Here is a 14,863-nt window from a genome sequence, read left to right as displayed (position 1 = left end):
AGTGCACATGGAACATTCTCCAGGATAGATCATATGCTAGCTCACAAAACAATTCTCAGCAAGTTTAAGAAGACTGAATTGATACCAAACAACTTTTCAAACCATGATGGTATGAAACTAGAAATCAATTAACAGGAGAAAAGCTGAAAAACTCAGAAATATGTGGAAATTAAACAGCACACTCTTCAACAACCAGTGGGTCAAAGAAGAAATCAAAACAGAAATAAAATATCTTAAAACAAATGAAAATGGAAACACAACACACTAAAACTTATGGGAAGCAGCAAAAGCAGTTCTAACAGAAGTTTGTAACAATATATGACTACGTTAAGAAAAAATAAATATCTCAAATAAACAACCTAACTTCACACATCAAAAAATTTAAAGAAAAGAACAAACTACATCAAAAGTTAACAGAGGAAAGGAAACAACAAAAATCAGAGCAGAATCAAATGAAATAGAGACCAGAAAAACAATAGAAAAAAATGGAACAGCACATTAAAAGGATCATACACCATGATCAAGTGGAATTTATCCCTGTGCTGCAAGGATGGTTCAACATATGCAAATCAATAAATGTGATACACCACACTAATAAAATGAAAGATAAAAATAATATAATCATTGCAATAGATGGGGAAAGAGCATTTGATGAAACAAAATATCCTTTCATGATAAAAAAAAAAAACTCTTCACAAATTGAGTATAGAATACGGTCATATTCAACAATCCTACAGCTAAAATCACACTCAAGAGTGGAAGGGTGAAAGCTTTTCCTCTAAGATCAGAAACAAGAAAACAAGACAAGGGTACCCAGAGTGGCACCACACATATTCAACATGATACCAGAAGTCCCAACCAGAGAAGTCAGGCAAAAATAAGAAATAAAAGGCATGCAAGTCAGAAAGAAAGGAGTAAAACTGTTTGCATATTTATGATCTCATAGATAGAAAATCCTGAAGACTCCATCAAAAACTGTTAGCACTAATTTTTAAAATTCAGTAAAGTTCCAGGATACAAAAATCAACATCCAGATATCAATTGCATTTCTATACACTAGCAACCAAATATCTGAAAAAGAAATAAAGAAAACAATCTTATTTATAATAGCATCCAAAATAATTAAATACTTAGGAACAAATTTAACCAAGGAGGCAAAAGATCTGTACACTGCAACTCTATGACTTTGATGAAAGAATTTGACAGACACAAATAAATGGAAAGATACCCCATGTTCATGGATCAGAAGAATTAACATTGTTAAAATATCCACATTACCCAAGGCCATCTACAGATTCAATGTCATTCCTATCAAAATTCCAAGGGCATTTTTCACAGAAATAGAAAAAAACAATCCTAAAATTCAAATGGAACCACAAAGACCACGAAAAACCAAAGCAATCTTGACAAAGAATAAACAAAGCTGGAGTTACCCCACTTCCTGTTTTCAAACCTTATTACAAAGTTATAGTAATCAAAAGAGTATGGCATAAAAACAGACATATAAAACAATGGAACAGAGTAGACAGCCCGGAAATAAACCCACACATATACAGTCAATTATTATTTGACAAGGGAGCCAAGCATACTCACTGGGGAAAGGATAGTCTCTTCAAATAATGGTGTTAGGAAAACTGGATATCACGTGTAGAAGATGAAGCTGGACTCTTAACTTACACCACTCACAAAAATTACCTCAAAATAGATTAAAGACATAAACATAAGACCTGAAACTGTAAAACTCCTAGAAGAGAACATAGGGTAGAAGCTCCTTGACATTTGTCTTAGTGATATGACATCAAAAGCACAAACAACAAAAACAAAAATTAAAAAATGGGACTACATCAAACTAAAAACCTTCTGTACAGTAAAGTAACAATTCACAAAATGAAAAGGCAACATATGGAATGAGAGTAATATTTGTAAACAAACTAATAAGGGGTTAATAACCAAAATACGTAAGAAATTCATTTAACTCAACAGCAAAAAACCAAGCAATTCAATTAAAAAATGGACAGAAGATCTAAATAGACAGTTTTCCAAAGAACACATATAAATGACCAACAGGTGTATGAAAGGATGCTCAACATCAATAATCATTAATGAAACACAAAATCAAAACCACAATAAGATATCACTTCAAACCTATTAGAATGGCTATCATAAAAAAGACGAAAGATAAAAGTGGAGGAAAAGGAATGCTTGTACACTGTTGGTGGGAATGTAAATTGGTACAGCCATTATGCAAAACAGTATGCTCAAAAATTAAAAAGAGAACTACCATATGATCCAGCAATCCCACTTCTGGGTATATAGCCAAAGGAAATGGAATAAAATTACTAATTACTATCTCAAAGAAATATCTGCACTCCCATATTCACTGAAGCATTATTCACAATAGCCAAGATATGGAAACAACCTTAGTGTCCATCAACAGAAGAATGGTTAAAGAAGATGTGACAAATATATCTATACATATATAGATATACACACAATGGAATATTATTTAGCCAAGAAAAAGAATGAAATCTTGCCTTTTGAGCAACATGGATTGACCATGAGGGCATTATGCTAAGTGAAATAAATCAGAAAGACAAATACTGTGTGCTATCGCTTATACATGGAATGTAAAAAAGCTGAAACTCACAGAAACAGAGTAGGGTGGTAGTTGCCAAGGTCTAGGCATTGGGGGAAATGGGGAGATGTTGATCAAATGGTGGAAACTTCCAGTTATAAGACGAATAAGTTCTGGTCATCTAACGTACAGCATGGTGACTACAGTTAACTATACTGTATCATATACTTCAAAGTTGCTAAGAGAGTAGATCTCAAATGGCTTAACCACACACACACAAAGGTAACTGTGAAGGAATGGAAAAGTTAACTAACCATACTGTGGTAATCATTTTGCAATTATGTATGTGTAGCAAATCATCACATTGTATACCTTAAACTCATTCAATGTTATATGTTAATTATTTCTCAATGAAGATGAAAAACAAAACAAAACTGCAGTCCACCACTGTTCGCTTAGTTGATCAGACTGGCATCCCAACAGAGTCTATTGGAGGAAGCCTCTCCTCACTCACTTTTGGGAGAAGCCTCTGCCTTGTATGTTAACTAGTTATTCTAGTCACTCCTAGGGTCACCAGCCTAAAAAGCAGGTATGTTGATCTCAGACAAAAAGAGACTGATGAGATGAATCTGTCCTGGCTAAGGTGCCAACTAGTGAATTATAGCCTTTTCAGACCTATACTATAGCACCTTTAAGTTACAGAAGGAGCTGAGAAGGACCTTAAGGACTACTCCCTCAAGATCCTATAACAATTTAAGTTGGAATACAGCATATGGTAGACACAGCACAAAGTGGCAGCAGCCAAAGTGCAAATGCACCAAGAACTAACAGTGCCGTCTTAGGCAGAACTTGCTGTGTGGTAAAATCAGTTAGAAAGCCAAGAGCAGCCCAGAGGTGGCCCCTCCATTGAACACTTGAGTCATTCTGCTCACTGTGCCAACTGTTCTAAAATTATGTCCAGGATTTAATTTACGGAGGTGACCAAGTGATGATACAGAGAGGCCAATGCCTCTGAAACTCATTAGTTACATTTCCTGAAAGAAGGGGACATGCAACACCACACAGGGCTAGTGGGTAAGTACCAGGTTTGGTCAGGAGGCAGAAGCAGGAACAAGGAGAAAGCCTATGCCAGAGCGTTTATTGGAATTTTGACAGAAAATGTAAGGGAGGGCAGAGTAAACAATTTAGGATTGCTTAGTTTGAATAATTCTGGTGGGTTTTAGGCTATAGATGTGGTCGCTAGTTGCCTGGTACCTGGCCCTGGGACATTTTAGGTCAGGGGAAATATTGGCTTAGTGTGTAAGTTAGATGAATGGGGTAATTGGGGCTCTAGACTCCAGATTGGTTGGTTGATTTGCATATGAAAGACAAGCTCCCAGAGAACCCTTTGCTAGCCCAGTGTGGGGCAGTCTCTCCCTGGCCAGACAGCTTTTTAAGATGTCAAAACATCACAAAATACAGAAAATGAAAACTTGATTAATACACTGCTGCTGCTCTACATGGCCGTTTGTCCACCAGGCTCACTCATCTCAAGACCCATATGCCAGGACCACACAAATGCTGAAGGAGTGTGAACCTGCCTAGGTACAGACACCCTGAACCCATCTGCATGAAGAGGGGCCAGAAATCATCAACATTTATGGGGATTCTTTGGCCCTAGAGAATGGACCAACTCTAAAAATAGAGTTACCATGTGATCTTGCAATCCCACTCCTGGGCATATATCCAGAGAAAAGTCTAATTTGAAAAGATACATGCACTCCAAAGTTCATAGTAGCACTATTAACAATACCAAGACATGGAAACAACATAAGTGTCCATCAACAGATGAATGGATAAAGAAGATGTGCTATTTATATGCAATGGAATATTTCTCAGTCATAAAAGGAGAATGAAATAATGCCACTTGCAGCAACATGGATGGACCGAGAGATTATCATACTTAGTGAAGTAAGTCAAACAGAGAAAGATAAATATCATTTGATATCACTTATATGTGGAATCTAAAAAAAAAGATACAAATGAACTTATTTATGAAACAGAAATAGATCCACAGACATAGAAAACAAACTTATGGAACCAAAAGGGAAAGGAGGGGAGGGATAAATTAGGAGTTCAGAATTAACATATACACACGACCATATATATAATAGATAATCAACAAGGACCTACCATATAGCACAGGGAATGATACTCAGTATTTTGTAATAACCTGTAAGGGAAAAGAATCTGAAAAGAATCACTTTGCTGTACACCTGAAACTAACACAACATTGTAAATCAACTATACTTCAATAAAAAAAATATAATGCTTCCTTTGGAATTTTCCTGAAGGTCAATGACCAGTGGGTATATTTACTGTGCATTGGCAGGAGGTTATCTTAACCCATGAACTGATTATTTTGCTATCGATGAATAGAAAATTTAGTCCATACATAACAATTTTTTAAAAAGAGACAATTTATTTATTAAATATTTATTTATTTGTTTGTTTGTTTGTTTGGTTGTGCCAGGTCTATAGTTGCTGCATGCAGGATCTTCGTTGCGGCATGCAGGATCTTTAGTTGTGGCATGCGGGAATCTTTTAGTTTCGGCATGTGGGATCTAGTTCCTTGACCAGAGATCGAACCTGGGCCCCCTGCATTGGGAGCGTAGAATCTTAACCACTGGACCACCAGGGAAGTCCCGAGACAATTTATTTAAGAAACTGACAATTCGTCCTTATCATTTTGAGTGCAATTTGAATCCATCCTCACTTCTAAATTCCACTGCCACTTACTTATTGTGAGTCACTTCACCAACCAGAACAATTACTGCGATCCGAATTCCACTCTTTCAATCTTGCAGTAGTGCCTCTGCTCAGCTTCTAAAACTGCCATTTTCTTGTTTAAAACCTTGCCTGGGAAACTGTCCAGCTACAGATTGTAATGGTGACCACCTGAATCTGAATCTCTTCAACCTTCCAAACCAGAAGATCAACAATGACAAGTAAAACAACACAAATAAAGAACACTAATAAAATTGCTATTGGCCATGTTTTAGATATACTAGGGTACAGAGAATACCACGAACTTCTAATTATTTACAAGTAGAGAAATGAAAAACAAGTTTCAACAGGCTCTCACTGAGACAGGCCTGGGACATGGGACCTTTTGCTGCAGTGCTGCAATGCTTGCACCTGGACAAACCTCTCCTCAAGCAAAAAAATACAAAGAAACTAAAAGGGGCTAAAAATAACTGCATGCATGCGCAGTTGGGACAAATTACGTACAAAAGATACAAAAAGAACAAAAAACCTCCCTACTGTCACTTCTGAAGACCTAGGAGCAAAAAAACAGGGTGTCCGGAGCAAAAGCAGGGTACTGAGCACGCCCCCTGCACTCAACACCACCAGAGGGGTGGACAAAACACTTAAGCCGCCCCTCTGGCCCGACCCCTGGACACCCCCTATGCTCACCCCATATAAAGAACCAGCTCACTTCCCCCCACCAAGGGAGCAAGTGAGCAAGGGAACCTGTAACTTGTTCTGGCTCCCCACTGCTGCAGCAGGGGCCCCAATAAAGCCTTGCCTGAATTTCTTGTCTGGCCTCTAGTCAATTTCTGTTTATTGAGGAAGGCCAAGAACCCTGGTCGGTATCATCATGGCTGGTAAAAGTCTACAGGCATGAAGAATGAGGGAAGGCAAACTTAAGAGATTCTGTGAAAAAGAAAAGTGGAACAGAAGATGCAGATAAAGATAGACAAAATCACTTCCAGAAAGTGAGATTACAAGAGTAAGTGTCAAAATGTTAAACACAAGTTGAAGAATTGTCAATTTCTGGCATCAGCTATAAGAATTGGGCTTGAAAGTAAGCAGAACTGTAGATATTAGCCTTTGGGAAGCATTGCTTCTTGGGGGAGAATCTGCCAAATGGAGAAGTGGTGGCAGTGAAAAGAAAGAAGGAAGAAAAAGGAAGAAGTAAAAGTTAAGGATCCTACAGAAACCAAAGACAAACATGTCACACCACCTCTCCTCTCTTTCTGCCGCCATCCCAACCATTACCAACATAATCAAAAATTTTAAATGCATTTGAAAATACTGGTAAAAGAGGGCACTCTTACGCCAGGAAAATTATCAACAAAAGGCCTAGGATTGAAAAAAAATTAACTCAATTCAACATAAAGTACTACAAAAAGTAAATAGAAAATTCAAATTAAAATATTTCCTGTGATAGATATTCTTTCCAAAAATTAGTAAGGGAGCAGAAGAATACTGTAACAAACTTCTAAATTGAATTAAATATTCATAAACAAGCAATTAGTTTTAAAACAATAAGTTTTTTAACATTGAATGCATGCATTGAATCAGCAATTTTAAAAACTAATGACAAAACAGGACAAAACACACAAAAAATTCAATGAAAGTCAATCAAGTTCAGAAAAGGAATTGAAGAAAAAGACAAAGTCCACCAGGGAAGGAAGAACAAATTAGAGGGTGCCCAAGAGAGTACAGATTGGAATAAAATTTTAATAAGGGACTTTGAGGAAAGGCAGGAAGACAACCAAGAGAGTACATCTGAGATTTTTTTAAAAGAGTAAAAATGTTTAAGGAGAAAGTGGATGAAATGCCAGGCAGGCAAGAAAAAAAAGTCTGATCTTTATATAATTAGAGTTACTAGAAATGAAAAAGAAACACAACAGAAATAAATATTGATATTTAAATCTGTAAGGCAAGAAAACTATCTGGAAATAAAAGATAACTTAAATTGACATGTTGAGAGGGCCTACCTTGTACCCGGGAAAATGATTCAAAAACAAATCACTTTGAGAAATATGTTAGTAAAATGACTCTAAGGAAAAAAATCATCAGGTCCTCTAAACAAAATAATCAAATTACCTATAATGAGAAGAATATTAGTCTAGCACCAGCCTCTCAAGAGCAGCATACAATGCAAAGCAACAGTGGAACAGCATTTTCAAAATATTCCATAGAACAAAAGTTACCCAAGGTTTTTATATTCAGCCAAGCTGCCTTTAACGTATCAAGTCTATAAGTAAACAGTTTTGACTGTGCAAGAACCCAGGGACTATTGTGCAGGTGAGTCATTCATGAGGAATCTACTATAGGATGAGCTCATGTCAACAGCACACACTGAGGAAACCTTGGTAAATGATTGCTGGTGATTATTTAACATATTTAATTGTAAATCAAATACTAACACAAGAGTAGGGTAATGGGTGAGAGAATAGGGTTCAATTGTTACATGTTCCGACTATGTGGAAAGAATTCCATTAAAAATGGGAGGAGAAGAGAGGGAGAAGAGTGAAATTTGAAAAAGGTAACTGACTGTTGTATATATGAGTGTCAGTGAGTACCATTTAAAACTGACAGACTAGATAGCAAAAGATTTTTTAAGAAAAAGGAAAATTAAGGGCACTGTAACAGGTATACATATAAAGAGTACTTAGAACAAAACAGAATCTAAAAACCTAATAAAATACTAAAAGAAAATTTTGTTATATTTATTGTAAATAAAACATATCAATTATAGCATAAAATAATATGTCAGAATTGAAACAAAATGTACTTGTAACATTAAAAGTAGATGGGCAAGGAAAAAAAAAAAAGAATGCACCAACTTGATCGACCAGGGTCAAGGCACACATACCAAGGCCCACAGCCCCTGAATGCCCCACTCAAAATTCTCATAGAGTCTCCCATATACGTACGCACTGATGCCTGAATATTCTTACTTGACACACACACACACACACACACACACACACACACTCACACACACACACACACACACACACCAGTGATAAATGCTGATGAATGCTTAATAAAATGCTTTCCAAGGGCAGGTAGGAAAGCTTTGATTTACGGAGCTTCACAACTTACCTGGTGTAACTATTCTCAGCATGACTAATTTCAACCTGACGTCACAGAGCTGGGAAGAGATATGCACCATTGACTATACCAAGCTAGTACGGGCCACTTCCAGCACACCCTATCCCCTTTCATGTGAATATGTGCACACAGTCTGACTGCACCCTGAGTAACACCCTGAACTCTCACCCCAAATATACAAACAAAACCACACTACATATCTCCAGAACATATCTCAGAACATACAATCTTTCATATACACTAAATACACCCATACAACTGCTACCTGAAACCTGAATGTACATACAAAACACCTCTCACTACCTGATTTTTACACAAAACCACTCACCTTGAATGTGCTCAAATACCAACATATGCAACCAACACACTACCTGTATATTCACAACAAATAACCTGTAGACATATAGGCTCTCAAAAAACACCAAGTATACAGTTGTTTCATGAACCACCAAAAAAATACCCACACACAATCCCACAGTCCCAAAATACATATACTCCACAATTCCTGAACACACAACCTATACAGCCTCTCTGTTTCCAAATACATACACTGAAGCGCTCCCATATCTCAGAATACACACCCCGTAAGCCCCATGAACCTAAAGACACACACACAGGCACAAAACAACCAAACTTACCAAATATATACAGGACCATCCCACGAACATTGAAAATACACATATAAGCAACTCCACCAAGTTCTTCAACCAGTACATTCCAGAAGTGACACAAAGAGGATCCCTGAATACTTTAATACACACACAAAGCCCTTATGCACACTCTCATAAACTAACCATGAACATACACCCCTCACGCTCAGATACATACAAGACACAAAAACACCAACAATCCCTCAACTGTAGCTACTATACACTCATGACCTCCACACACTCATGGACACACACACCAGCAAATATTCCCAATCTCTAAATATATATATCCCCCCAAAGACTATACATCATCCTTACATTTCCAGAATCCAACATTACCACCACAATCCCCAAACATTTCCAAACACAAAAATCCCAGCATTCCGGGAAACCACTGTGACCATTTCTGACAACCTCAAACCCTATGAATTCACCCATGCCCTGATGGATATACACACAAACCAGTACACACTCCTAAGACACATGGACACATCTCCAGAATATCATATATAAATACACATAAAACCCCTTCCAAGTCCCAAATTACACATCTTAAACCTCCATACCCCTAAATACTTACTTAGAACCATATCATATACTTCCAGTACAAATAAATTCTCCCATTCTCCTGTATACACATAACTCCATTACTATATCAACACAAAAATACTCACTTCCAGATACAAATAACCCCCAATGAAAAATGTAAACACATACTCTAGTAAATATTCATCTAATCGGCTACGCTCCTTGAATACACACACAAACTCAACATACATGTTTCTCACCACAAGCCCCAAATACACCCCCAATTACTCAGCATACTACAAATATGGAAATATACCAACCTATAACCAAAAATAAACATAAGGCTTCACACTATCTGCATATACATAATCCCACACTCCCAAATACTCACACTGAAATAACACCACCTGCTTCCAGAATACAGATTCATATAAACCCCACACCAAACAACACATTCATATGCACATATACATTATACCACCAGTCCCATAAAATAGTCATACACCTGCCCTCACACACCCCAAAACACACAATTCCTGAAAACCACCAAAAGAAACGCACATAATACAGCATGCCCTAAATATACAAATGATCCCTCTACATTTCAAAAATAGGCAAAACACATGACCCTACACCAAAAATAATAAACACAAGTACTTTTTCCAACTTTTCCACTTATGTACATGCAGCTAACCCTTCAACTCGCGCCATTTGTGTTAAATTCTTGTGGAAGAAGATGAGGGTGCAAGGCTGCAGGCTCGGTCCTCCCAGGGAAACCATTCACCTCCCAGCCCCCCTCCACAGGGAACCTGCAGAGTTGGCGATGAGCATGGACACTGCTTGGATCAGGTGGGAACTGGTCTTTGCACCTCATCAGTGACTAGACTGTTCTGGGCTGGGTCCTGGACCCACTAGGAAAGACCTAGTGAGTGTTTGCTGAAGGAATGAATGAACACACTTTGAAACACGTGTGCCCATGATTAGTCTAGAGGGGACACAGTGCAGCATGGTGGCTGTCAGGTTGGGTGTTGGGGTTATAGGTGAAGTCCCCTTCTCAGAACTTTCTCTGATAGCACACTGCTTCAGTCAAGACATAAGAGAAAAAGTAGCAGATGTTTATGGGGATGAAAGCACTTATCTCAAAGAAAATGCCTTAAATACTAGAAAAGGTGGGTGCGAGGTGATTCCCAAGGTGGGAGTGAGGGAGAGAGACCCCATCTGTGAGAGAGTTCACAGGGCTGGCTCTGGCCTCCACACTGCCAGTGGGAGGACCATGTGAAGACCCTGAAGAGTTGAGGTGTGGCCTCGCGTTTCAGCAGGGCGGGCTGGTGAAAGTCAAGGCCGACAGGCTTTGTTAGTTTCAGCTGCGTTTGGGGAACTGGATGGGACCTTGGTGTGGATAGGGGTGCTGGGGCTAGCTGACTCCACATCTAGGCATTTACCCCATGAGCTGCATTTCCGCAGGTTATTCTGTTTTTGTAGAAGCAAAAAGGTGGAGTCACCAAAATGCCCACAACAGGGCTTGGGAAGATAAACATGGCACATGGTGCAACAAAACGCCACGTGGCCATCAACAGAGGAAGGTGAACTGGAAGTGATGGTCTTCAGTGAGCATGAATACAGCAAGGTCCACTCGCCCATTGGCTGGGCTAGGTTCCCCGGGGAGGGCGGGGGGGAGTGGGACAGCACCCCAGGACTGCCCACCATGAGAGCAGCTCCCCTGCTGGCACAAGCCCAAGGGAAGTGTGGGAACCCTCACCAGGATGTTCTGAGCAACCTTCCCCAAAAAGCCCATCAGTGTCACCTTAGTGACGGAGTATAGGGCCATGGTCCTCCGTGCTGCAGGCACCTACACACTGACCACAGGCCTCGTGGACGCTCTCAGTGGAAGCAGCAGCAGGACTTCCGGGCGTGAGGCCCTGCTCCATGACATTGCAGACAGGGCGCTCAGACTCGAGCTAGGTTCCCTGGGCCCTTGTGGTTTTGAGGTTGGAAAGGCTCACCCGGTGCCTCTCCTGCCCTGCCCTTGCCCTGGCAAAGTCATCTGCAAGGTTTGCAAATGTTCGTTTGGTAGCAAAATGACAGACAACCAAACAGCAACCAGGCTGTGATTACTGTGAAAGCAAGGTTGGGGCCACCTCTGGGGTGTCAGGACCCAGGAGGACAGAGTTCTGGCATCACTGCAGGTGTCACGTGAGTGTGTACTTTGTAGTGATTCTTTAGGTTGTTTAATGCATGTTTCTGGGTTGTTTGGCATTTTGCAGTAGAAAGTGTTTACAATATAAATAGACAAACCAATGACCGGAATTTTGAGGAAAGTGAGGCAGCAGTGTGCCTGGCCTACCCCCACGTGGGCAAACCCAGGAGGGAAAGGGTCCATGTGTAGAAAATGCCTCTGAGGACACAGAAGCCGGCACCTCCTGTGGCCCATGTGGAGGGAAACAGGCAGGGGGTGGAGTGTGAGAGACCTGCTGGGCTCCCGGAATGCTGAGTCCTACGCTGTATTCTTGTTGGAAAAGGTGGGATTAAAATGCTGCTGTGAATGGAGTCCCAAGCTGCTGCTCTCAAAGCAGGTGTTCAGGCCCTGGCTTGCCTGGGCCGCAGGGAGGGAGGGACTGAGGGGGGTTGGGTCACTCTGAAGAGAGCAGGATGCAGCCTCATGGAGACCCAGCTGAGGTGACCTGATGGATGTCCCTGCCCTTGCGGAGATCACCTCCTTTGGGGGTGTGATAACGGGCCAGGCTACCTTGGGACCCCGTGAGTGAATGCTGGTGCTGGGGCTTTGTGAATGGCCGGTCCCTGTTCACCCCTGGGCCATGCTGGCCCCTCCCCAGGTGCCACCCTGAGAACACCCTGGACTCCAGTCAGCACTACCCACAGTCATCGGTCCATGTGGTGTGGGGAACGCTGGCCTCTACCACTGGAGCCGGGCATGGGCTGCAGTCAGCCATGGGGACCACGGGGTGGGGTTCTGGCTAGCAGGGACCAGGCATGGACTAACTGATCAATCCAGCAGCCCTCACCCCAACCATGGCACAGGCTGACAGTGGGCCCTGGGAGGGGAGACGCTGACCCAGCCCTAGCATAATCTGGGGAGGATGGAGCGCTCAGGGGCATGGTCCTTAGCTGCCTAGAGCTGCAGTGACCAATCCTCCTATGTTCTGGCCTAGGCTGCCTACTGGAAGCACTGCAGATGTCTGCTCTGTCACATTTATGGTGACATTGGGGGTTGGCAGATAGGAAACTGAGGCCCAAGAGGTGAACTTATTGCAGGGCACCCAGCCTAGGCATCTCTCCCTCAGGGTGGTGTGGCCTACAGTGGCCCAGGGGCTGGACTTGAGTCCAGGCCACACTCCTGATGGCCACATACAGGCCTTCATCTTGAGGCTAAAGGCCTTGCTCAGTGGGGAGCTCAGAAGAGTGAGATGGGTCAGTTAGCACAGATTCATCTCCAACTGGCTCAGGGCCTGCTGGGAAGATGGAGGTACCAGCACCAGAGGGGCAGGGTCCCTGGGCTGGGACCTGAGTGTCTGTTGCAGAGAAGCAGATGCTTCGATGAGGATGAGTTCAGGCAGGGCTGTGGGTCCCTCAGGGACCTCACCTCTCTGCGGAGGTGACTTCTGACCCTAGGGCTGACGGAGGAGACAGAGCCAGCCACTCAGAAGCTGAGCGAAGGTGTTCTGGGGGTCGGCAGGGCAGGGAGACGTCAGCCCCTATGAGGACAGCTCAAAGAAAAGAAAACTGGTCTGGACCCATGGGCAGAGGCTGAGCTCACGCATGATGGGAGGCATGGAAATTAAAGCCTTGCTGGGATATGGCGTTTCTTCTAATGCAAAAGTCAATTAACGTGCTCTGTGGGCAAGTCTGCATCACTGGTGGGAGTGTAAATTGGTACAACCTCTCCTGAGAGCGATTTGACAAAATCTGACACAATTACAAATGCATAAACTTCTGACTCAGCAGCTGGTTCAGGGTTGGCCAAGCAGGTGAGTGCATGGTACAGCTGTGGGACAGCTGTGGCTGCCAGAAAGGCACAAAAACAAAAAATGGAATTCACCCAAATAGAAATAACCACTGCTGATATCTGGTGTATTTTCTTTGAGATCATTCCTTTATTTGCTCTTTTAACAATTGTTCCTTGACCTTCCAGGATACACCAAGCTTTCTTGAGCCAGGAATCCAGTGTGGAGTGTATCAGTCCACATTTGCTGCAGTAACAAGTGATCATAAACCCCTTGGCCTAGGATAATGAAGGGTTACCCAGGCCTCCGCCTGGAACTTTGTCATTTCCAATCGTTTGGCACTTATAGTAACTCTAAGGTAAACCACTCTAGGTCTAAATCTTTGCTTTCCTCAGGGTAGATCCCAAAAGTGAATCAGAGTAAGAATAAGTGTGAGGCTTTTCCAAGCTGCTTTCCTGAAAGGCTGGACCAACCGACTTGCTCACAGCTTGCCTGTCTGCACCGGGCCTTATTATTAAACCAGGACTGCTAATCTCCATGTGAAGATGCCTGTTAGTCTTACTTGCCTTATGACAGGTCCTGGTGAGACGAAACTGTGGTTCTACATATTCCGTGACTTTCTGTGCTTGTCTGAGCATGACTTTCACTCTCTTTTCTTTTGGGAATTTGGACTTTTCCACTCATACTGAACCCATATTGACTCATATGAGTTTTTGCATATTAATGATAACTCCCCTTACCTTTTGTATCTGCTGTGAATCTTTTTCCTCAAGGAAATGCCTGCCTTTTGATCTTGTTTCTTAATATTTTAAAATTTGGTCAGTTTTACCTTTCCCTTTTTTTTAAAAAAAAATTATTTATTTATTTATTTGGTAATGCCGGGTCTTAGTTGCAGCAGGTGGGCTCCTTAGTTGTGGCTCATGGGTTCCTTAGTTGCTGCACGTGGCCTCCTTAGTTGTGGCATGCGAACTCTTAGCTGCAGCATGCATGTGGGATCTAGTTCCCTGACCAGGGATCAAACCCAGGCCCCCTGCATTGGGAGCACAGAGTCTTAACCACTGTGCCACCAGGGAAATCCCCTACCTTTCCTTTTTAAATCTCCCCTCTCTCTTCCCTGCCCAGTCCCCTGTTGCTCTTGTGTCTGGAAGTTCCCCCCAACACACACACACATCTGATGAATGTTCATGGAAATCTCCCTCTGGCTGAGACAAAGCCTCTTTTGAACCTGGAGCCCTGGTTCTGTAGCCTGCTCACTGTAT

Source organism: Balaenoptera ricei, chromosome 6 (assembly GCF_028023285.1).
Source record: "Balaenoptera ricei isolate mBalRic1 chromosome 6, mBalRic1.hap2, whole genome shotgun sequence".
Classification (NCBI taxonomy): domain Eukaryota; kingdom Metazoa; phylum Chordata; class Mammalia; order Artiodactyla; family Balaenopteridae; genus Balaenoptera; species Balaenoptera ricei.
Note: the sequence above shows the minus strand (reverse complement) of the source record.